The following is a 23,705-nucleotide window of genomic DNA, read 5'->3' as shown; positions in this document are numbered from 1 at the left end:
GATTTGATCTCTGGTTGGGGCTTGTACAGAAGGCAACCAATTGATGTTTCTCTGTCACATTGATGTGTCTCTCTCTCTTTCTCTCTCTGACTTTCCCTTTTTCTCTCTCTAAAAGGTCAGTGGATATACCCTCAGGTGAGGATAAATAAACAAGTGAAATAAAACCTAGATAAACAAAATGTGGTACATTCATACAATGGAACATGATTTAGCTGTACAAAGAATAAAGTACTGATACATGCTACAACATGGATGAACCTGGGAGGCATAGGCTAAGGAAAAGAAGTCAGACATAGAAAACAAACATGTATAATCCATGTTTACCAGTACATGAATGTCTAGAAGAGGCAAATCTGTAGAGACAGAAAGCGTTTGGTGTTTGCCAGGCTGCTGAGGGCACCAGGCAGCGAGAGTAGCTGCTGAGTGGATGCAGGGTTTCCTGTGGGGGGGTGGGGGGAGAACGTTTACAACCACACACAGGCAGGGGTGTCTCAGCTTCGAGGCTATACTAACCACCACCCAGCAATACATTTTAAGCTGATAAATTTTATGGTATATATATGAATTACATCTCATGAAAAATATGACAAGGTAATCTGCCACATAATGAGGAGAAAATAATGCAACTGCTTTAATAGAAACAAAAAATTTTTTGAAATTTTTTAAAGTTTATGTATTAGAAAAACGCAGTCACAAACTAGAATGAAAAGAAACCTCCTTCCCTTGCTGAAGTTTACATTCAATTTAAAAGGTATCTTTTGAATAGCAACAAACTTTTAAAGTTCCTGAGAATTATCTTTATGAGCAATACATAAAGCTTCCATTGTTTTAAATATTGAACCTTACTAACATATGATAATTATCTGAATGTACATAAAATATAATAGTAGTGTGGATAAGTCCACATACCATTACAAAGATACCAGTTTTCTCCAATTTAATCTATAAACTCAACTGAATCCCCCCAAATATTCATTTGGAATGTTTAAAAAAAAACAGCAAACATATCCTAAAATTTACATGAACAAACAGAACTGTACAGATAACCAAGGTGACCTATATTTAGAAAAGCAAAGATGGACACTTGCCAGTCCCATTCTTACAATAACCAGTAAATAGAAAATGGACAGATAGATCATAAGAGAAAACTTGGGACAGGCCCATGGACACATAGGAACTTAATATATAATGAAGCTGGCACCACACATTAATGTATGAAAGGGAAAGAAAAGATTGTTTACTCAATGTTTTGGGAAAGTTAATTCAATATACAGAGAAAAAATAAAATTAGCTCTCATTCATTAATATAGTTTTCAAAGATGGAATCATGGCTTATAAAATACCTACATATAAAAGTTAAGTTATGAAACTAACTGTAGAAAATATGAGGAAAAACCCTTTGCATATTTTCCACATAAAAGTAGAAATAAACTTTTTGAACATAACCTAAAAACAACAGAATATCAGACAAAAATAATTTTAAAAGAGATTCATTTAATTATATTGAAATAATGGCTATTGAAAACAAATGGAAAACAAAATGGCAAAATTAACAGACTGTAGATTGGAAGAAGAAATTTACAATGTCTGAAATCAATCAGAAACTCTCAGAGCAGTGTCAGCAAAATTCTTCTGTAAAGGGACAGCCAGTAAATCTTTTAGGCTCCATGGGTCACATGCACACTCTGGGAACTGCTCCATTCTGCCACTGTAGCACAAAGCCAGCAACACACAATAACAAATCTACGAGCTGGCCATGTTTAGTACACATTTATTTATGCACACTAAAGCTTGATTTCACATAATGTTTGTGTGTCACAAATATTCCTCTTTTCTTTATTTGTCTCCATTATTTAAAAAATATAAACAACAATTTTAGCCCATTGGCTCTATGAAAACAGGCAGCACATCAGAGTGGATCCACAGACCTGGGTCCAGACTACAAAAGAAACTGTGTCACCAAGACAGCAAAAGAACAGCAATACCAAACAGGCAATGGCTGAAAAGCAAGCAAAATAACAGAAAATAAGACGTAAAAGGCCTCAGCCTTTGAATTCATGCTCAGACTAATTCATAATTACCAATGCAAATTAAAATGAGATACCATTTTATGCCTTTCAAACTGTCAAAAATTCGAAAGCTGGATAAGGCCAAGTATTGGTTGGGATTTTAGACTTGGTTATCTTCACGCTTGCCTGGTGCATATGCAAACTGGGCAACCCTTTGGATAACTCTGACACCACCTGGTTTAATTAAGTGTATTGACATCCTTCCATCTGCAGATCCTTCTCTTGCCTTTAAATCCCAAAGAAGTAAGTCCATAAGGGAAAATATGTAAGGAATTTATGCATAATTGCTGCAGGGAGTTGAATGAGAGAGTAAACGGATAAACGTAGTGGACACACACATACTACTATGAAGCACCCAGCAGATTTTACAAGCAATACACATGGCAACATTGATAGTCATAAAGGATAGTGTTTTGTGAAAAAAGTGAGAACAGGTGAAAATATAATGTACAAGACCATTTATGAACATTAAAACAATAAGCACATACAACACATAAAATACACATTTCACAAGCTTGTATACAAACAGAAAGACATCTGTCAAACCAGTTTGAAAGAGTGGAGTGGGCAGGTAGAGGGGAGACTGAGAATTAAAAGGAACATGTACATAAAAGAGAAGGGCCCTGAAGAACCACTGGTGATTGGGCACTGTGTACTGACATGTGCTGTTCCTTCAGTCCTTTGTCTCTGATGTCAGACGGATATGCAAACACAAACAGAAAAAAAATCATAAGCAGAAATTACTGAAGACCTTAAACTGGGAGATTTTAACAGATTGCTTGTAATCTTTCATGGATCAAGTACACAAATGGAGAAGAAAAAATAAGTGTTGTTTACCTATTCAAATAAAGTTGAACAAAGAGATATAACTAACTTCCTATTCCAGAAAGAAAAGAAACACTCATGGGATATTTACTAAAATTTATCAGCTCCTCAAATTTAAACAGAAAACTTAAGATCTATAATTTCCCATAATATGAAACTGTTAAACATTGGAACATAAAGCATAGCCCAACCATGAAAACTAAAAATCAATTTTCCACCTATAAAAACAAAGAGAAAAATCTAAAACCAAAGTTGTGGACAATTTATAGAGTAATAAAAATGATAGTACCTATCAAATGGTATAGAATGACAAAGGTATATAATAAGTAACTCTGTATTCCAAATTTCATCAATTACTTAAAAGGAGTGAAACAAAAAAGATTTTGAGCTAGTACTTATAAAAAGAAAGAACATGTTTTCATTAAGAATTGAAGGAGAAATAGATTTTCCAGATATGCATAAGCTAAAGGAATTTTTCACTATTAAGCAAGCTTTACAAGAAATATAATAAGGACTTCTTTAAGCTGAAACAAAAGGACACTTATTAGTAACAGAATAAAATGTGAAAGTATAAAATTCATTGATAAAGGGGTTTGTGTGTGTGTGTTTATATACACACATACACATATATAATGTATATATATAGTAAAATTCAGAATAAACTAATGTTGTAAAGGTGGTAAATTAATCATTTATAAAGCTAAAATGAACATTAGAGGCAAAAGTGGTAACTATACAATAATTTGTTAATGGATATACCAGATAAGATATACAAATTGTGACATTAAAAACATAAAACATGCTAGGGGGGAATATGTACAGCTTTAGAATGCATTCAAACTCAAGTTGTAAACACCTAAAAATAGACCATTATAAATAAAAGTTGTTTTATATAAGTCTTATAACAACCACAAAGCAAAAACCTACAAACACACAAGATAAATGAATCTAAGCATAGCACTGAGGAACATCATCAGATCGAAGGGAATAGGGCAAGGTTAGAAGAGAGAAAGAAAGGAACTCCAGAAGAGCCAGGAATCAATGAACAAAAGAGCAATAAGTACATACGTATCTATAATTACTAAAAGTAAATGGACTAAATTCTCCAGTGAAAGGACATAGAGTGGCTGAACAGATGAAAACAAGAAGTAGCCACGCTGTCGACAAGAGACAGGACACACACAGACTGAACGTGAAGGGATGAAGAAGAGATTTCCTGCAAATAGAAACCAATAGAAAGCTGGGGCAGCAACACTTGCATCCGACAAAATGGATGTTAAGACAAAGACTATAATAAGACACAAAGAAGGTCATCAAATAACGATAAAGGGGTCATTCCAGCAAAAGGATATAACACTTGTAAGTATTTATGCAACATAGGAGCATTTAAATATACGGAGCAAATATTAAGAGACCTAACAGGAGAAACAGACAGCATTGCAATAACAGTAGGGCACTTTAATACCCCACTTTCACCAACAGGTGGACCATCCAGACAGAAAATGAGTAAGGAAACATTGGCCTTGAATGATGTGTTATACTAAATGAAGTTAACAGATCTAATACAGAACATTACATGCAAAAGCAACAGAATACACATTTTTCTCATGCACACATGGAACATTATTCAGGACATGTAACATTTATATTAGGCCATAAAGCAAGTGTTAATAAATTTAAGACTGCAATTCTATTGAGCATCTTTCCCGGCCACAATGGGATGAAACCAAATATCAATTACAAGCACAAAGTGGAATGTTCACAAGTATGTAGAGATTAAACAATATGATAATGAACAATACATGAGTCAAAGAAATCAAAGGAAAAATCAAAAAATACCTTGAGACAAATGACAATGGCAATGCAATATACAAAAGTTATGATGCAGCAAAAGCAGTTCTAAGAGAAAAGTTTGTGGCAATAAATGTCTATATCAGAAGAACAAGAGAAACTCAAATCAACTTTACCTTTTAAAGAACTTTAAAAAAAGGGCAAATGAAGCTCAAAGTTAATGGAAAGGAGGAAATAGAGATCAGAGATGAAGTAGAGGAAATAGAAACTGAAAAAGAAAAAGGTCAATGATACTAAGTGCTGTTTTTTGAAAAGATAAACAAAATCAACAAAGTTTTAGCTAGACAAAAAAAATAGAAGACTCAAATAAAATCAGAAACAAAAGAGGAGTTATAACTGATACCACAGAAACTCAAAGGATCATGCAAGACTGCTATGATGCAGCAATTTTACTTTTGGCTAAGTATCTGAAGGAAACAAAACCACTAACTCAAAAAGATATCTTCAACCCTGTGGTGACCGTAGCGTTATTTACAATAGCCAAGACACAGAAGCAGCCTAAGTGTCCAACAGTGGGTGAGTAGATACGAAAGTTGTAGGGTATATATGTGGAAGACATTTTCTAGAATATGTTATTTCATTCTGTGAATTTTATAAAATGCTAATTTAGATTTCATCCATAATGCAAGAAAGGTTTAAAGTTAATAAAATCTAATAGTGTGAGACATTGGAACAATGAACCACGTAAGAAAAGCTGTATAATCTTGGACGAGTCACGGAAAGGCAGCTGCAAGAACACCCATTCCTGTTTAGTGCAGCCATGAAGGGAATTTCTGTTCAGACACGGCGCCCCCTTTAATCATTTAATCATTAGTATTTCTTGTTTTTCATTAAGTTCTAGCCAATTATAATAAAAAACAAATCAGGAAACACAGATGTAACAAAATAAAAAATTATTCTTATTTCAAAAATTCTCTGCTTATAAAACTCAAGGGAATTGACTGAAAGCTACTAGAACTGAAACATTACTTCTGTATATATAAAATGGAATGTTCCCAAGTGAATAATCATTCCCCTAATATAACAAAGGAAAAACGATAAAATAAAGGTGACTATAAATGATCTCAATAAGAAATACATTGTGTAAATAAAAATACAAAATTTGCCCCAGCTGAAGTAGTTTAGTGGATTGAGAGCAGGCTGCAAAATGTCACCGGTTCGATTCCCAGTCAGGGCACATGCCTGCGTTGTGCTCCAGGTCCCCAGTGGGGGCCACATGAGAGGCAACTATACATTGATATGTCTCTCCCTCTGTCCCTCCCTTCCCCTCTATCTAAAAATAAATAAATAAAACTTAAAAAATACAAAATTTTCCTAAAGGATGAGAACTCACACTAAATGAGAATGCCAAATACTGTAAAGATACCACTTCATTATAATAAATGTTTAGGTTAAACTCAAAGATAAAAAATATATTTATCTGGAATAATAAAAATCTAATTCACATGTTTTAAAAACAAGAAATGTTAATGAAAGGTATGTGCCTTGCACAATTCACATTTATTATGGAGTTACAATAATTAAAATAATATAAATGTAATCCCAAAATCAATCAACAAAAGAATGTGCTCCTGGCACTTTAAGGTTTTAAGGTTTTAATATATGATAAAACAATCATTGCACAATGGTGAAGAAATGGGTCATTCTCTGCAAATGGAGCTTAAAAGACGGGCTTATAAAAAATAAATTAGGTCACACTGAACCCCCAAACAAATTTCATATAAAAAGTCTATATATTAAAAGAAAGTGAGCTAGGATAAAAAATAAGATAATATGTTTGCAGTGGCTGTAATACCTGCACAGAACCACTAAGAGAATGCCCAGAAAGTGACCTTGTGTTTGATGGGGAGAATTTTTCCACACACCATTCATCTCCCCATAAATCGGACGTCTCGCCACCTGCCCCAGAACATGGCACCTGGATGTATCACTGTCCATGGAAACATCTCATGTCTTCCAATAACTCATCTAACAAACCTTCCCAGTACATGAGCCCTGATACCTATCAGGGTTATAAAAAGACAATCTCCTGTTAGCCCTTTGGGATTGACCTAAAAATCTTAAAATGGGACATATGGGAAAAATGCCCCTACTTTCATGAAAAATCTAATGTTTAAAAATTTCTTAAATAATCTGGCATTTGAGCAACAGGACTCTAAATGGAAGACAAATTTTGAATATATATATATATATGTCAGGGAAGGGAAGCACGTGATAAAGAAATAACAATGAAAAAGACAAAGAATAGGGAGAGTTAGGGAACACAGGAGGATACAGGAAGAGACAGAATGAGCAATTGGATTAGTGGGAAAGTGTATTATTAGTCTGCTAGGGCTGCTATAGCAAAGTTCCACACACTGAGAAAATTCTCATGTCACTGTTCTGGGAGCTGGAAATCTGGGATCACGGTGTCCCTCTGGAAGTGCTAAGGAAAAATGTGTTTCAGGCTTTCTCGTAGCCTCTGGTAGTTCCTGGCCGTGGCAGTGAAACTCCAGTCTTCACCCTGTGTTTTCCCATTTCCCTTCTTTGTAGGACGCTTAGTCATATGGGATTAGGGCCCATTCTAATGACCATTTTTTCAACTTGACTACCTCTGTAAAGACCCTAACTTCAAAAAAGGTCATAATCTGAGATACTAGAAGATTAAGTTGCCAATACATTTTTTAAGGGGAGCGGGGTGGGTACTATCAGCCCATTATAGTGAGCAACAGATCAAGGAGGGCTTTATTAATGAGCTAGTGAAGTACAATACTACTTAACAAATACTGCTTATACTTCGGATAACAGCAAAGTGAAATGATTTTAGGTCAGGGAACAAACTAAAAAAAAAAAGGAGAAGAAGAAGAAGAAAAACCCCACAAATCTAGTTACCAAAAACGAAGAAAGTAAAAGGTGGGCCCTGGCTGGTGTGGTTCAGTGGATTGAACACCAGCCTGTGAACCGAAGGGTCACTAGTTGGATACCCAGCCAGGGCACGTGCCTGGGTTGCGGGCCAGGTCCCCAACTGGTGTGCAAGAGGCAACCACACATTGATGTTTCTCTCATACATCAATGTTTCTCTCTTTCTCTCTCCCTGTCCCAGTAAATAAATAAATAAATAAATAAATAGTCTTTTAAAAAAGTAAAATGTGGTTAACAGGGTCAGAATAATTGAAGCTATTACAGTTTACATATGCTTTGTTTTCTTTTCTGGAAATTAGGAATTTGTAGTTCAGGGCATGGAAGAACTACACCAAACACAGATTTCAGTAAAAAGAACACTGGAGCTACCAATAAAGGTTAAACAAAATGGACCATAACAAAGAAATCTGCTGGAGGACACACAATCCCAGGAATTTTGCATGCCCTAACAATGAACAGCAGATGGTACTAAATCCGAAGAACATTGGTAAATAAAACAGCCAATGGTTTCAATCAGTTGAAAAACTGGAATGTTAACTCTAAATCCTATGTAAACCAGTTTCCAGAGAGAATTTTTTTTCTTTTTAAGTGAAAACATATTTGCATTTGATGGCGCATTTCTTCCAAGGCTTTCAAAACATTGCTGTGGATAGGTTTTTCTGCTTTATGAGTCATCCAGGGTCATTCACTTTCAAGTTGGTAGTGTATTGCTTTTCTTATAAATGTAGAGGGTATATTTCAGGTACATTGCAGTTTCTGGGTTGGAGGAGCAGTAACCACCATTTATAATAATTCCATATACATGTGAATATCATATATGAATAATTTCACTTACATGTGTGCAAACTATATAACAGACTTATAAGCACATCACTTGAAAAAAAAGATTCAGTTCTAGACTAATTAAAGCTTTTTGCAGAATGTAAAGCACTGGCACAAATCTGTGAATTAGATTATGCAAAATCAATTCAGCTCACAAAAACCATTTAGATTAACACTACAATGAAATCACCTCTAACACATGGGTTATGTTCTAACAAAAGTGCATAAGGTGAAAACTGCTGGTTGTCAAAAATCAGCCACAGTAACCATTAAATCACCACAAACTGCACTATGTGACTTCGTGCACTCTCTGTCTGCAACATGGGATTGCATCGTGCTTTTGGCTTCGGTTTGTTTTTGTTGGGGGCCATCAAATAAAAACAAAGTAGTGAGCTAATATATAAAGTCCATCCTATAATAGATAAATGTTAGATGACTTTTTTATATTGAACAGATGTTCATAGTCAAATTTGGACAAGTAAAATGTAACTGTGACAGCTCCACTTTCGTAATTAGAAATATTATTCAAATCAATAAAATATCTTCAGACACCAAAAGCAAAAAAGCAGAAGTAAAAATCAATAAATGGGACTGAAACAATCTAAAAGATTTCTGCATGGGGGAACTAGCAAAAAAATTAACAGACAATATGCCAAATGGAAGAAAATATTTGCAAATCACATATCTGATAAGGAGTTACTGTCCAAAATACATAAAGAATTCACACAAATCAATAGCAAAAATGAATAAATAAAACATGGGTGGAGAATCTGAATAAGAATTTTTCTGATGAAGGCATAAAGACAGCTAACAGGCACATGAAAAGGTGCTCAACATCACTTATCATCAGGGAACTGCAAATCAAAACCTTAAGATTTGACCTTATGTGATAGAATGGCTATCACCAAAAACACAACACATAAGTAGTGTTGGCAGGAAGGTGGAGAAAAGGGAACCCCTGTGCACTGTTGATAGAAAAGTAAACTGGTACAACCACTATGGAAAACAGTATGAAGGTTTCTCAAAACATTAAAAATAGAACTACCATATGATCTCCCTATTTCAATTCTGGATATTTTTCTAAAAGAAATGAAAACACTAACTCAAAAATTTATATGCACCCCCATAGTCATCATGGCATTATTTATAATAGCCAAGACATGGAAGCAACCTAAGTGTCCATCAATGGGTAAAGAAGTTTTTGTATGCACATACAATAGACTATTATTCAGTCATAATAAAGAAGGAAATTTTGCCATCTGTAAAATCGACAGACTTTGAGGGCATTATGCTAAGTGAAATGTCAGATGGAAAAAAGACAAATACCATATGATCTCACTTACACATGGAATCTAAAAAAGATTGCAAATAACAAACATATAAAAATAGAGCTCAGGAATACAGAGAACAGACTTGTGGTTGCCAGAGGCAGGAGCCAGGGGGTGGGTGAAATGGGAGGTGGCAGTCAGAGGTACATACTTCCAGTTATAAATTTAAAAAGTCATCAGGCTGGTGTAGCTCAGTGGATTGAGCTCGGGCTGTGAACCAGAGTTGCTGGTTCAATTCCCAGTCAGGGCATATGCCTGGGTTGCAGGCCAGGTCCCCAGTGGGGGCCATGAGAGAGGCAACCACACACTGATGTTTCTCTCCCTCCCTTCCCCTCTTTCCCTCTTTCTAAATAAATAAATAAAATTAAAAAAAGAAAAAAGTCATCAGGATGTAATATACAAGGTGACTGTAGTTAATAATGTCATATGTTATATTTGAAAATTGTCAAGAGAATAGATCTTAACAGGGTTTTTTTTAAGATTTTATTTATTTATTTTTAGAGAGGGAAGGGAGAGAGAGAGAGAGAGAGAAACATCAATGTGCAGTTGCTGGGGGTTATGGCCTGCAACCCAGGCATGTACCCTGGCTGGGAATCGAACCTGGGACACTTTGGTTCCCAGCCTGCGCTCCATCCACTGAGCTACGCCAGCCAGGTGATCTTAACAGGTTTTTTTAAAGATTTTATTTATTTATTTTTTGAGAGAGGGGAAGGGAGGGAGAAAGAGAAGGAGAGATACATCGATCGGTTGCCCCTCACATGCCCCAACCAAGGACCTAGCCTGCAACCCAGGCATGTGCCCTGTCTGGGATGAACCAGTGAGTGACCTTTTGGTCAGCAGGCCAGCATTCAATCCACTGAGCCACACTGGCCAGAGTTTATCACAAGAAAAAAAATGTAACTTTCTATGGAGATAAACGTTAACTAGATTTATTGTGGTGATCATTTTGCAATATATATGAATACCAAATCATTCTGTTGTATACCTAAAACTAATATAATGTTACATGTCAATTATATTTCAATAATTTTTAAATAAAATATCTTTAGACCATGACCTATTACTTCTCTTGTGTTTGTTCTCCCTCTTATCTTCATTCTCTCTTGATCACTCACCATTCCCAACTCCTTATTTCTCTATCTCTCAGCTGTCACAGGTTTTGTAAGGCAGGTGCTAACTGGTTTCCATGAGGAAGAATGCAATTCAGGAAGCTGTGTAAGTCTTCCCTAGACCCTGCCACTTACTGGTTATGAGGTCTTAAGTTTTTGGACCTCTTTGTTCAATACAGAAAGTCAGAGTTAGTGCTTAACCCATAAGGTTTCAGAAAAATGAATATATAATTCATAGATCTTATGTATGAGCAAACAGGTAGTATAATATATGTATGTTATATAGTCAAATAGCACCCATTTTACAGATGAGGAAACTGAGGCTTACAGAAATTGAGCCCACAATTACAATGATATAAAAGTGTTATTGTTATAATGGAAGCTATATGACTTCGGAACTAGAGTTCTTTATCATTCTATATTCATCATATAACAGCTATAAATACAACAGAATCTTCCTCAGGCTTTTAAGATTGAGCTCAAACCTAAACTCACTCATCTAACAATTTAGAAATTTGAGCTCTTTTCCTTTCTGCTTTTTTGCCATCTATTTGTGAAGATTCTATGGCTAAATTAAGATATTCTTTAAATTACCCCAGATGGTAATTTAAAGCTACTTGTGAAGATGCTTTTAAATTTAAAGCTACTTCAATGGGATGCAGGTCATAGAAAGTATGCATGAAAGAGCTAAAATACACCATATGTTGAATGAAGATAAATTCACATTGAAAGCATCAACTAGAACAAATGAACTATTCACTCCACAATTATCTTATAAAACTGTTAAGACAATTTTAATTTTCTTAAATTGATTTTAGAGAGACTGAGGAAGGATAAGAGAGAGAGAGAAAGTCATCAGTTTGTTGTTCCATGTATTTATGTATTCGTCGGTTGATACCTGTATGTGCCCTGACTGGAGTTCAGACCCACAACCTTGACATACCAAGATGATGCCCTAACCAACTGAGCTACCCAGCCAGGGCCACGAGAATTTTTATAAATCACCTTAGAATTCCTTCTAAAGAGGCTTCATATGAATTATTATATGTGTTATCCTAAGCATTCTCTTGCTTTAATAAAGTAAACATAGTAAAAGAAAGTCATAAAAATCAGAACAAACCTTAAGCAGTGTTCTTAGTAATATTATGCACAGATAAAAACAAAATAAAAGCATGCCAAAAATCAATTTAGATAGAAAAACCCCCAAGTTCTGAATTAAGGAAAGAGAAATCAAATTTTAAATGTGCCATTTCCTTTTCATTCTGACTAGCTTATTTTGCTTATAATAATCTTTGAGGATATATACAGAATTTTCCTAGGGTGTAGATGCTTTTTGAGTTTAGCAATTTCACTCCCTGGCCCTGGTAAATACATAACAAAGAAGCATAAAACTAATGAAGAATACTGAGATTCCAAACGACTCTAAATTAGTAAAATTGATGCCCATTTGTTAACTACCTTCAGAATTTGTCCTTCATCCAAATATCACAAATTTCAAACATTAAAAATAATCACTTTGATGCATACTTATGAATTTTTTCTGATCATGACAGAAATATTCATGCTCTTTTGGAAAATTTCTACAATCAAAAATATGACAGGAACACAAAAATCTTCTATAAGACCCCTTGAAATAATTTACTCTGTTTCGTCTTAAATAATGTAAAGTAATACAGTAAAAAACAACTGATTCCTTTTTAAATAATTCACAGCTTTCTTTTTTAGAATTCATAATATGTTGTGTTTCTTTCATTTTTCAATATTTATTTTCATTGTATTGTTTTCCATTACCTCATATCCTCTTCCACCCGACTCCCCACCCCACAATCACCACACTGTTGTCCATGTCCACGAGTCCTTTCTCTTCTTGGCTCGATCCCATCATCCCCAACGCTCCGCCCCAGAGCTTCCACATCTTAGAAAAGTCTACTTTGGAAAATATGTGTTTAGATCATCAATTAAAGTGGAGGCACACATTCTTTACACATTAAACAAATATTGGATCTTCATTTAACAATTCGTCTTTTAAAATATACTGATTAAACAACACACTGAAGGCACAGTTCTGGGTGATGGGAATGAACCCAAAAGATAAAAATGCCTGCCCTCGCAGAAATCGCATTCTAGTTGAGATAGGATGAGGGGCAAATAATGAACAAATATTTTTAAAATATGGTATTTTTAAAGGTAATAAGTGCTTTGAAGAAAAACAAAATAGAGAAGGCAAAAAGAGTCTGCCAAGCAGCAAGCAGTGCAGTGATTTTAAGTACGGCGGTCCAAAAAGGCTTCACGGGTAAGGTAGTAGTGGAGCAGGGCTGAAGGGGAAGGAGAGATGAGCCACGGTCGTCTCTGGGACATAGGGAGTCGGGCCTTCCTCACATGTCCTTAGACACTGTTCTTCAAAGAAAAAAATCAAGACATTTTAGCAAAAATTACTGCTTTTTATTGTGGCAACTCACAACTGAAATCATTGCTTTGCCCTTTTTCTATAAATGACTATTTCATAGCTCCTTTAAGGTGTGCACAATAAGGCTTAACTTTACGTGTCAATTCTATTCCAATACTCAATTCTTTGCCAATCACTTAATTCCCTATGGCTATTCAACAGAACATGTGAAGCAATCAATTCAGCTTTATTGAAGTTACAGCTAAAATTATTGATTCAGATACTTTCAGGTTATAAGAAGGGTATCAGGTTACACGTGCTAATATTGGCAATTACAGTGCCATGTGGGGCCTACAATAACCTGAAGAGGACATGTTCCATCAATCCTCCAGCCACTACTTAGCTACAACTAATATGGCCACTCACGGTTTTTAAAGAAACACACACATAGATAGATATCCAGATATATGTATGATACATATTCACTTTTGAATGATAGCAAATTTAAATTATAAAAAATTAAACATCATATGTTAACCATAAAAAGCAAGATTTAGCTCTCCTGTTTCCACGGGAGAACCCCTCGCATGGATTTAGGGGGTGTGTTACAAGTTAAAAGTCAACTTCCTTGCCTCCTACTGTGCTGACCTCCACTTCGCCATACCACCTGAAGACTCTTCAGAGTTTAGGGATATAGATGTGGATAGAGATGAGCTAACTGGGGAAACTTTCAAGGGGACCCCAGACAGATTTGGGGAATCAGAACCTAAAAATGGCCTATTCCTCACTTTCCAGATGAAGACTCTGAAGGATCACAAGATCATCATTATCAAACGAGTAATGAAGGCCAACTCCATAAAAATTTAAAAGTCACAGGATTCAGCTTATATTGTCTCCCGCCCACCACCCATGGAGAGGTGTGCAAAAATCAGCCATGCCTAGACATTCTGTGCTCCTGGATGGGACCTTGATGCCCGCCACCTCGCTCGTGTATAAAGGAATTAAACAGGAGCTGGGATCACTGTCTTATTCAATTCAGTCTTGCTGGCAAGAGAAACATTCTATTCTCTAATGCCAACTGCCTGCAGAGGGTACAGGAGAGACCTGTTGAACCACTGGCAGCTTGTGAGAAAGAGAGACCACCTGGAAGAGATGCAGGGTTGTCTCTCCTTAGTCTATCTACACCCCGATTACAGAGGTGCCTTAAATTTAGGTCTTCCCATCAAGAGGATGCACAATAATTTCAGCACCTTTTTTGACAAGTTTTCACTTCCTGCAACCGCCCTAAGAAGAAGTTTGCCCATACGTAAATTGCAAAGGGAGGAAAAGTTACTCCTTTAACTCCCTACCCTTCCTGGGGTCACACCATAGGTGACCGCAGAAGCAGAAAAGAGTGGCTTCAAACAAAGATGAGGTTGGAGCTGCCCTTGTAATCAGTGTGACTATCAAGTGCCATCCAGTGGAAAAGAGCACCCAAATGTATGTTCATCTAATTGTCCTCAACCCAGGTACAGATGATGCCAATTTGTTTCCATAGGGGAGACTCCTTTTGAGTGTGCCCTTAATAATCTGATCTTAAATGACCCCTGACTGACCACACAACTTGGTCATTATCAATGTGGCTCATGAGTATGTAAAAACAACACAGATTTCAGCACCTTGGGAGAGAATAAACACTACTGGGAGCTCAGGAATAATTTGTTCAGCAGAATAGGATGCACGTACTCTAGGTAGGTAGCAGGAGAATACAGAGCATCTGCCACTGCCCACCATGGATATCTTTTTAAGTTTTACTCTCTACCTTAATTACTTTTTTCTCTCTTAGCTTTTCCCCTTTTTTGTATTTCATTCCTTTCCTTTTTACTTTTTTCATTTTTCTTTCTTTTTTTCTTCTCCTGCTGATGCCCAAGATGTATCGTCTTTGGAGAGGGTAACAAAGGAACTGGACTCAAGTGTCCTCTCTGTCAAACACTGGGTGGCCAAGGGAAAGTCTCTTCAGCTCTCACGTGTTGACGTCTTCATCTGTATGGCCCAAGGGAGAATAAATTTGGGGGCATTGGAGGGGGTTTTGACTCCCCACATGCTATCATGAAGAGGCTGTAGAGTATAATTGAAGCACAGGGGTTTAAATCCAAGTTCCTCTACCTACTACTGGTGCAATTTTGGAAAACTCACATAATCTTGCTAATTCTGTCTCCCAGGTACAAGGAGGAATAATGACAGTACCTAGATGGGCAGCATAATTATCACAATTACGTACATAAAGCATTTAAACAATGTCTGTCACATACAAAGTTTCCAACAAATGATAAGCATTATTTTTATTTTTACTGACTACATAAGTATACATTATTATTAATTTGAGCTTTCAGGTTTTAGTCATAGCTAAAATTACTAGTGACACTTTTCTTGGTCCTTTTATTGACTAGCTTTGGGGGAAAAAAAAACACATATTTCCAGAGTGTCATTTTCATTCATTTGCAAGACACTACTTCGCCTCCTCACCATTCAACCAATGACTCCTTCCTTTGGCAATAAGAATGCTCCCTCTAAATGCTTCTTCTATTCTCCCTTTATCTGGTTAGCTTCCTGCTCCTATAGAAATCACATCAACTTGCAAGAACATACGTTCTCACGATCTATGTGATATGCACTCTTTCACCTATAAGACCACCTAGCAAATATTTGGTGAGTTCCTGTAGCCTCAAGAAAGTGAGACCTAGTGAGGGGCCACCTCAGGTCCTGTTCTAGAAGGAGCAGAGATCTTATAGCGATAAGATAGAAGGAGGCCCCTGTCACTAGTCAGATTAGACAATCAATATCTGGGTCAAGGGGACAGCAAGTAGAAAGTCCCCAGTGTGGAATTCTCCAAAGAGCCAAAAGTAAGGACCCACAATAGAATAAGGGGTTTTAACTGTGCTAAGCCCGCAGGGCACATAGGCATCCATCCACGCTTGTATCCCGTTACCTCTCCCCTTCCCTCATGCCTCATCACAGGTGTGGCAGAGAACGTCCACTGGAGGATAAAATAGGAAAGAAAGAGTGTAGGTGATCATGATACCTCAGGCCCTAGGTGGGAGAAGGTGAGAAGACATGTATTAATAAAGAATGAAGTGTTCATTAACAACTTGGACCAGATGCTTTTAACTTTTTGAATTGTGACTCTTTTGTGACATAAATTGACTTCAGGACAGCCTGTTACTTCAACAACTCTACTGAGTAGCCTAGGAAAGTCTTCCCCCTCTGACTAAAGTTGAAAGGGGTATGGAAGAGACAAAGCTTTGATCCCATCCCATGAGTCATGCATTCGTTTTATCTGCTGCACATACCTAATATATATATGTAATCTCTATTATAAATGTTGTGGTTTTCACATTTTAGGACATCTGCAAATAATTGGACATGCTTAATTTAAATGCTATAGTAAATTTAATCATACCCATACATTTAGTATGTAATGAGTTCTCGATAAGAAATGGTTATAAGTCTACACAGAGTCAGTATAGCAGATGCAATCGATGCATCAACTCATAACCCCTGGACCCCCCTCTATACTCATCTCCAGGTGGAACGAGAATGAGAAGTTTGCTTAGGCTAGCAGCTTCCCTCTCACAATGATACTGTACTATCTAGAATAGAGAGATAATTATCAGGAAAAATGTAAACAGAAATTGTGTCAAAAGAAAAATGGTTCCCCCTGTGGCACAAAAGGAGAAATAGGGAAGAGACAGTTGAGTAACTATGGCTTCACTATGGAAGCCTGTCTCCTTTTTCAAAAAAAAAATTCTTTGAAGCATTTATGTATACATACCTCACCAAGAGAGTGGTGTGCCAGATATGTCATTAAGTTACAACTACAAGGTGCAGGAAAACATTATGGACATATCTAATTTCACTAGAACTAAATGCAAAAACACACTGAGCATAAATTTTTTGAAACTTCTCTTAAAATAAGCCAATATCTTTTGTTGCAATTTGACCACTTACTATGATCCAGAGATGGTAACAAGACAGTTGTCATCTTGGAAGGAGAAAGAAGTTTCTTACCAGCCTCAAAGACTGTAGAAAGAGGAAAAGATTTAGTGCTGATGAGTGGTCAAAAGTCTCCCTTTCACTCAAGATTTTAAGCCAAAATCTCAGGTTAGGGTAGGAGGCACATTTGACAGATTGAAGGGAAACAAAGTGAGAGGGCTTTTGCCTGGTTTTCCATTTTGTCCCACGGGAAGAGACCCACGTGGCGTGGCCACCACACAGTAATGCAATGGAAGGGTGCAATGGAGGGGAGCCAAAGTTTATCTTTCTACAGCTCCTGCAGGCTGCCCTTATATGAGATGGAGGGTATCCAAAGGTCTTCGTGTACCCTGTGCAGACAGGGTTTAAGTGATTCCTTCTGAGAAGCAGGACTCATAGGGGGAAAACAGAAGGGTCGGCAGGGCTGCGAAGGTGGGGAGAGAAGGAAGGAGCAGGGGAGAGGAAAAAAGGAGAGAAGCGGTGGCCACTTCTTTTAACACATGCTCCAGCCATCGGCTTTAGCAGTAGGGCCAGCAGGTCAAATAGTGACCTCACAGACAATAGTCACAGAGAAGCAGAGCCCAACAAGCAACCAGGAAACAAATTTGGGATTTTCAGAGAGATCCAAAAGCTTCCCAGCCACCCTTCCATGCCCCCACTCCCACCACCACTACGGCAGATACACTGCCCCAAAGGCCAAGTAGGCACTCAGGGAAGGAGAAGGGGAAAGGGCGGAATCTGAAAAACTGAGCTTGTATTCAAAAAGGACTCTGGTACACAAAAGAGATACAACAACATCAAAATGTCACATGCACTGAGATTAAAATACACATGTATTGTAGCTGTCAGAAATAAGTTGGAACGTGAAATGAGATAGATCGTGAAATCACACATGGGTTGCATTGCACAGACTTTCCCTCTGCGAGTGTGAATTGTTCTCAGTGTTGTCTGGATGCAACTGAGAATGAAGAGAGCAGAGTGCAGTCTCAGGGAAAGACTTCCCACCCACTCCGCATGGGGCCTCCAGGCCTCCCCCACCCTCCCGCCCCACCGTGCCCACGCTGTCCCTTTTCTGTGTCGGCAGAGATCACGCATGCATATCAGAGTCCGCCAGTGTGAAACCAATTAATCAAAAACACGTAAGGTTAACATCGGGCTAATTACCTTCAAAACAAACATTAATCTTAAGAGCATGTTCTCCATAACAGCTGGGGCGTGCGCGGAACGGGCCGTCACCACAGCCCTGCGCCAGCGCTGGAACACTTCAGCCTTGCCCTCTCTAATGGAAAATGACCAGCTTTTACATGAAAACTATTATTTCATACTTGAAAGCAAAACAATGACCTGAAAATTAAAATATGCAGGAAGTCAACTAGCCACTTCCATAATGCTCAGCGTTATTTGTACAGCCGTTATTTTGTGCTGTTTCTCTCACAAAAGGGATCAAACTGGAGACTGTTTCAGCATCACAGACAAAACCTGAGTTAGGGTGAGAAAGCCGTCCTGCTCTCCTCAGAGGCGTCACTGCAGAAGGGCAGACAGGCTGCAAGAGGCGCCAGTGATTTCCCAGCAGGTGGTGAAATTGGACCCCAAAGCAGCTCTGCTGGCAGAAGTCACCTCTGCAGCATGACACATTAAACAAAGCACCGGCTTTGCTGACAAACAGATCTTACATTTTTCTGGCTCTGTTCCCTCCTCGATGAAATAAAACTAATAACATTCAATGACTTACATTCTGACATGCTAGCAACAGACACTACGGCTAGCTGAGTTTTAAGGGAGAAAGGACTTCATTTAAAGGATAATGGGTGCTGCAAGGATCTCAGGGAAGACCAGACAACCAAGATCAAGTATAGATTTTTTTGCCATTGCCTCTGCTTCACCAGGACACTCTCTTCCCATTTGTGGCCTGGGCCAGCATGTCTACATCTTAGCTATGAGGGAGGCGGAGAAAATGAAGTGGCCGATGGCTTTGGCCTGTCGTTCAACTACAAATACTTCTGTGTCTTGTAATAAGGCTGAAATTATACAAAGAGGTGTAAATTCTATCAAGGAAGAGACTGTGACCTCTAACTTAAGGCTGGATATGATGGATTCTCAGTAAGAGTGGGCCGAGTGGCACATTTTTAGAAAGCAAGGCATACATGAGCAACATGGGTGAGGACTCACGTGGCGTGGCACCTAACAGACAAATAGTGAATGTGTCTTCTTCTCTCAGTCTTACGACACTCACCTCTCTGGAAACTGTATTATATAAATTCTTTATGTTTGACAATTGAAGAATAAGTTTTCTGATTTATTTGGTTAGTATGTCTGAATGGCAAATGTTTACTATATAAATTATCAATTTTAAAATAATTAAAATGTAATATCTGTAGTTATTGTCAAAGAGTTTTTAACCCAATAGATCCTTTTCTTGTTCAGATTTAGAAGGCTCTACAATATTACTCATTAGACATTTTTGTTCTTCTTTAATTAAAATTCTGATAATGAAAGTATATGCCTCATATAAAGACTTCTTAATTTTAGATCACTTGCTAAAATGACTTTTAAACATATACTTTTTTCAGTAATTATAATTAAGAAATTAGTAATACCACTCAAAAAGCATTAACATAAATGTTTAATGAGCTTTCATTTTTTAAAAAAATAGTATTTCATTTTCAATAGAAAGCAATGCTGTTTTCAAGCATTCAGAGTAGTTTTTAATAGACTCATTTATTTTTTTCTTTTCTTATTTTACTTTTTATTATTGTTCACTTACAATCATCCTCATTTTCTCCCATTATTCTCCCCGCCCTACCCACCCCCTCCTCCCACATTCAACCCTCCCCCTGCCACCATGTCGTCTTTGTCCAGGGATCCTTCATACATGTTCCTTGATGACCCTTCCCTTTCTGTCCCCAGTTATCCCCCTCATCCCTCCCTAAGGTTACTGTCAGTTTGTTCTTTATTTCCATGTCTGTGGTTCTATTTGGCTGGTTTGTTTGATTTGTTGATTAGGTTCCACTTATAGATGAGACCATATGGTATTTGTGTTTCACCGCTTGTCATTTCACTTAGCATAATGCTCTCCAGTTCCACCCATGCTGTTCCAACAGATAAGGGTTCCTTCTTTCTTTCCGCTGCATAGTATTCCATTGTGTAAATGTACCACAGCTTTTTGGTACACTCATTTAATGATGAGCAGGACATACAAAGGGTCCAGAGACATATAAAAGGATGCTCACATCATTAGCCATCAGAGAGATGCAAATTAAAATCATGATAACACCTCACACCTTTCAGAATGGCCATCATAAACAAATCAACAAACAACAAGTGCTGGCGAGGATGTGAAGAAAAGGGAACTCTAGTGCACTGTTGGTAGAAATGCAGACTGGTGTAGCCACTGTGGAAACAGTATGGAATTTCCTCAAAAAACTAATAATAGACTCATTTGTTATCTTTCATTTGTGCTATGAAATGTTCATGTCTTCTACAAATAATTTGCTTTGCTAATAAAGTAATCATTGTCATGGGTCAAATTCTCACCCTATTTGATCATCAGAACTCAATAATTTTATTATAAAGATGCTATCATTTTCTAGGCAAGGTACTGAAAAAGTGGAGAGGGAGGTAATTTACCATAGGAACTCTGAATAATCTTATCTTTCTACCTCCAAAATTGGGGCATTTTATGAAGTTACAAAGTAAATACAAAAGTAATTCAAGATGTTCTGAACCATGGTAAATCAGAATTAAATGGACCATGTAACAAAGCTTTATATACACAAGAGAGCATTTTTGGCATCTGATCATCTTTAAGCTAGGCCAACACACAGGCAGAAGGACCCAAGCCACACACAGCAAAGCTCACTCTTACCTCAGCTGTATGTGTGGCCTCATGGCTAGAAATGACATTAAACCAAAGGTTTCAAGAAAAGAAAAACCACACAAAAATAAAGAAAAAACTTGTTTTAAAAATTACAGGCATAATATACATTAAAGGAGAATATAAAAAAATAGGATGCAAAACATAAGTAAACAGTGTATTATCACAATAGTCCACTGCATGGATCTACAAAACTATTTAACGAATCCTCTCCTTGGATGTTTGGGTCAGTTCTAATTCATACAGTGTAAATGGAATGATGATGGACAAGCTATAATGAAGGGTCATCTCACTTCATTCTTGATGTTTGGCCCCTGACTGCTTTCAAACCTCACCCCTCCTCTTCTCCCTTTTGCCCGATATCTGAGCAAATGCATAAGAAAACCTCTGGAGCCAGAGCACAAGTTCAAGCGATCCCATAAACTGCACAGGAATCCTCATTCCAGATCCTCAGATATTAATCATGTGTATATTATATAGTCTATAAATAGTATAGTTAAATATGTATAAATCTGTTTATGCAAATATAAATAGAAATTTTTGTTACAAATGTATACAAAATGTTATACTCTGGTTTCTCTTCAGATCGTATAAATCTTTTGCCTTTTACAAATATATACAAAATGTCAATTGCCTTATTTTACTATATTTATAGCACTGTTTTGCTTTAAAATTGAAAAGCTTTAAAAAATTTTTAAATATAGTTTATTGATTATGCTATTACAGTTGTCCTATTTTCCCCCTTCACTCCCCTCCACCCTGCATACCCTCTCCCACCCACATTCCCCCCATTTAGGTCATGTCCATGTGTCATAAGTTCTTTAGCTTCTACATTTCCCATACTATTCTTGCCCTCCCCCTATCTATTTTCTCCCTACTGTCTATGCTACTTATTCTCCGTACTTTTTCCCCCTCTCTCCTCCTCCCACTTCCCTGCTGCTAACCTTCCATGTGATCTCCATTTCTGTGGTTCTGTTCTCGTTCTAGTTGTTTGCTTAGTTTGTTTTTGTTTTAGGTGTGGTTGTTAATAATTGTGAGTTTGCTGTCATTTTATTGTACATGTTTTTTATCTTCTTTGTCTTAGATAAGTCTCTTTAACATTTCATAGAATAAGGGCTTTCTGGTGATGAATTCCTTTAACTTGACCTTTTCTGAGAAGCATTTTATCTGCCCTTCAATTCTAAATGAAAGCTTTGCTGGGTAAAGCAATCTTGGATGTAGGTCTTTGCCTTTCATGACTTGGAATATTTCTTTCCAGCTCCTTTCCTGTGAGGTCTCTTTTGATAAATCAGCTGATAGTCTTATGGGAACTCCTTTGTAAGTAACTGTCCCTTTTTCTCTTGCTGTTTTTAAGAATCTCTCTTTATCTTTAATCTTGGGTAATGTAATTATGATGTGCCTTGATGTGTTCCTCCTTGGATCCAACTTCTTTGGGACTCTCTGAGCTTCCTGGACTTCCTGGAAGAAAGTTTCCTTTGCCAGATTGGGGAAGTTCTCCTTTATTATTTGTTCAAATAACTTTTCCACTTGTTGTTCTTCCTCTTCTCCTTCTGATACCCCTATAATTCAGATGTTGGAATGTTTAAAGATGTCCTGGAGGTTCCTAAGCCTCTCCTCATGTTTTTTAATTCTTGTTTCTTCCTTCTTTTCTGTTTGGTTGTTTCTTTCTTCCTTCTGGTCTACTCTGTTGATTTGAGTTCCAGTTTCCTTCCCATCACTATTGGTTCCCTGTACATTTTCTTTTTTTCACTTAGCATAGCCTTCATTTGTTCATCTAACTTGCGACCAAATTCAACCAATTCTGTGAGCATCCTGATCACCAGTGCTTTGAACTGTGCATCTGATGGGTTGGCTATCTCTTCATCGCTTAGTTGTATTTGTCCTGGAGCTTTGATCTGTTCTTTCATTTGGGCCATTTTTTTTTTGTCTTGACTCTCCTGTTATGTAGTGAGGGGTGAAACCTTAGGTGTTCACCAGGGCGTGGAAACCCAGTTGCTGGGTTGTGACACTGTATGTGGGGCAGGGGTCCAAGGGGAACAATGGTACTTGCTCTGCTGTCTGACAGATTTCAGTCCCTTCTGCCACTTCTCCCAAGCAACCTGGGCCCTTCTGGTGCTGATTCCTGGGCAGGTGGGTTTGTGCACATTCTAGGACCCTGTGGGTCTCTCCAATGAACTCTCCTGTGAGGCTGGGAGTCTCTCCCAGAACTTCAACCCACCCCTGGTGTTTTCAGTCAATGTTTCAGTCAACCCTGGGTTGCACGATCTGTCTCGCTCCCCACTTTTGCCTGGATTGTCTGTGCACAAATGTGGGACCACTCAGTCTATCAGCTGCCTTGTGCGCCACACCCCTCCACAATCTGCTGCCTTGCTGGGTCTACCAGCTTCCCCTTTGCCATCAGTCCTCTCCACCCCGTCACCTGACTCCACCCCTTCTACCAGTCTGGATGAATATTTCTTCTTTAACTCCTTGATTGTTGGACTTCCATACAGTTTAATTTTCTTTCAGTAGTGGTTGTTTTTTTGTTCC

The sequence above is a fragment of the Phyllostomus discolor genome, chromosome 7 (genome assembly GCF_004126475.2).
Source record: "Phyllostomus discolor isolate MPI-MPIP mPhyDis1 chromosome 7, mPhyDis1.pri.v3, whole genome shotgun sequence".
In the NCBI taxonomy this organism is placed as follows: domain Eukaryota; kingdom Metazoa; phylum Chordata; class Mammalia; order Chiroptera; family Phyllostomidae; genus Phyllostomus; species Phyllostomus discolor.
Note: the sequence above shows the minus strand (reverse complement) of the source record.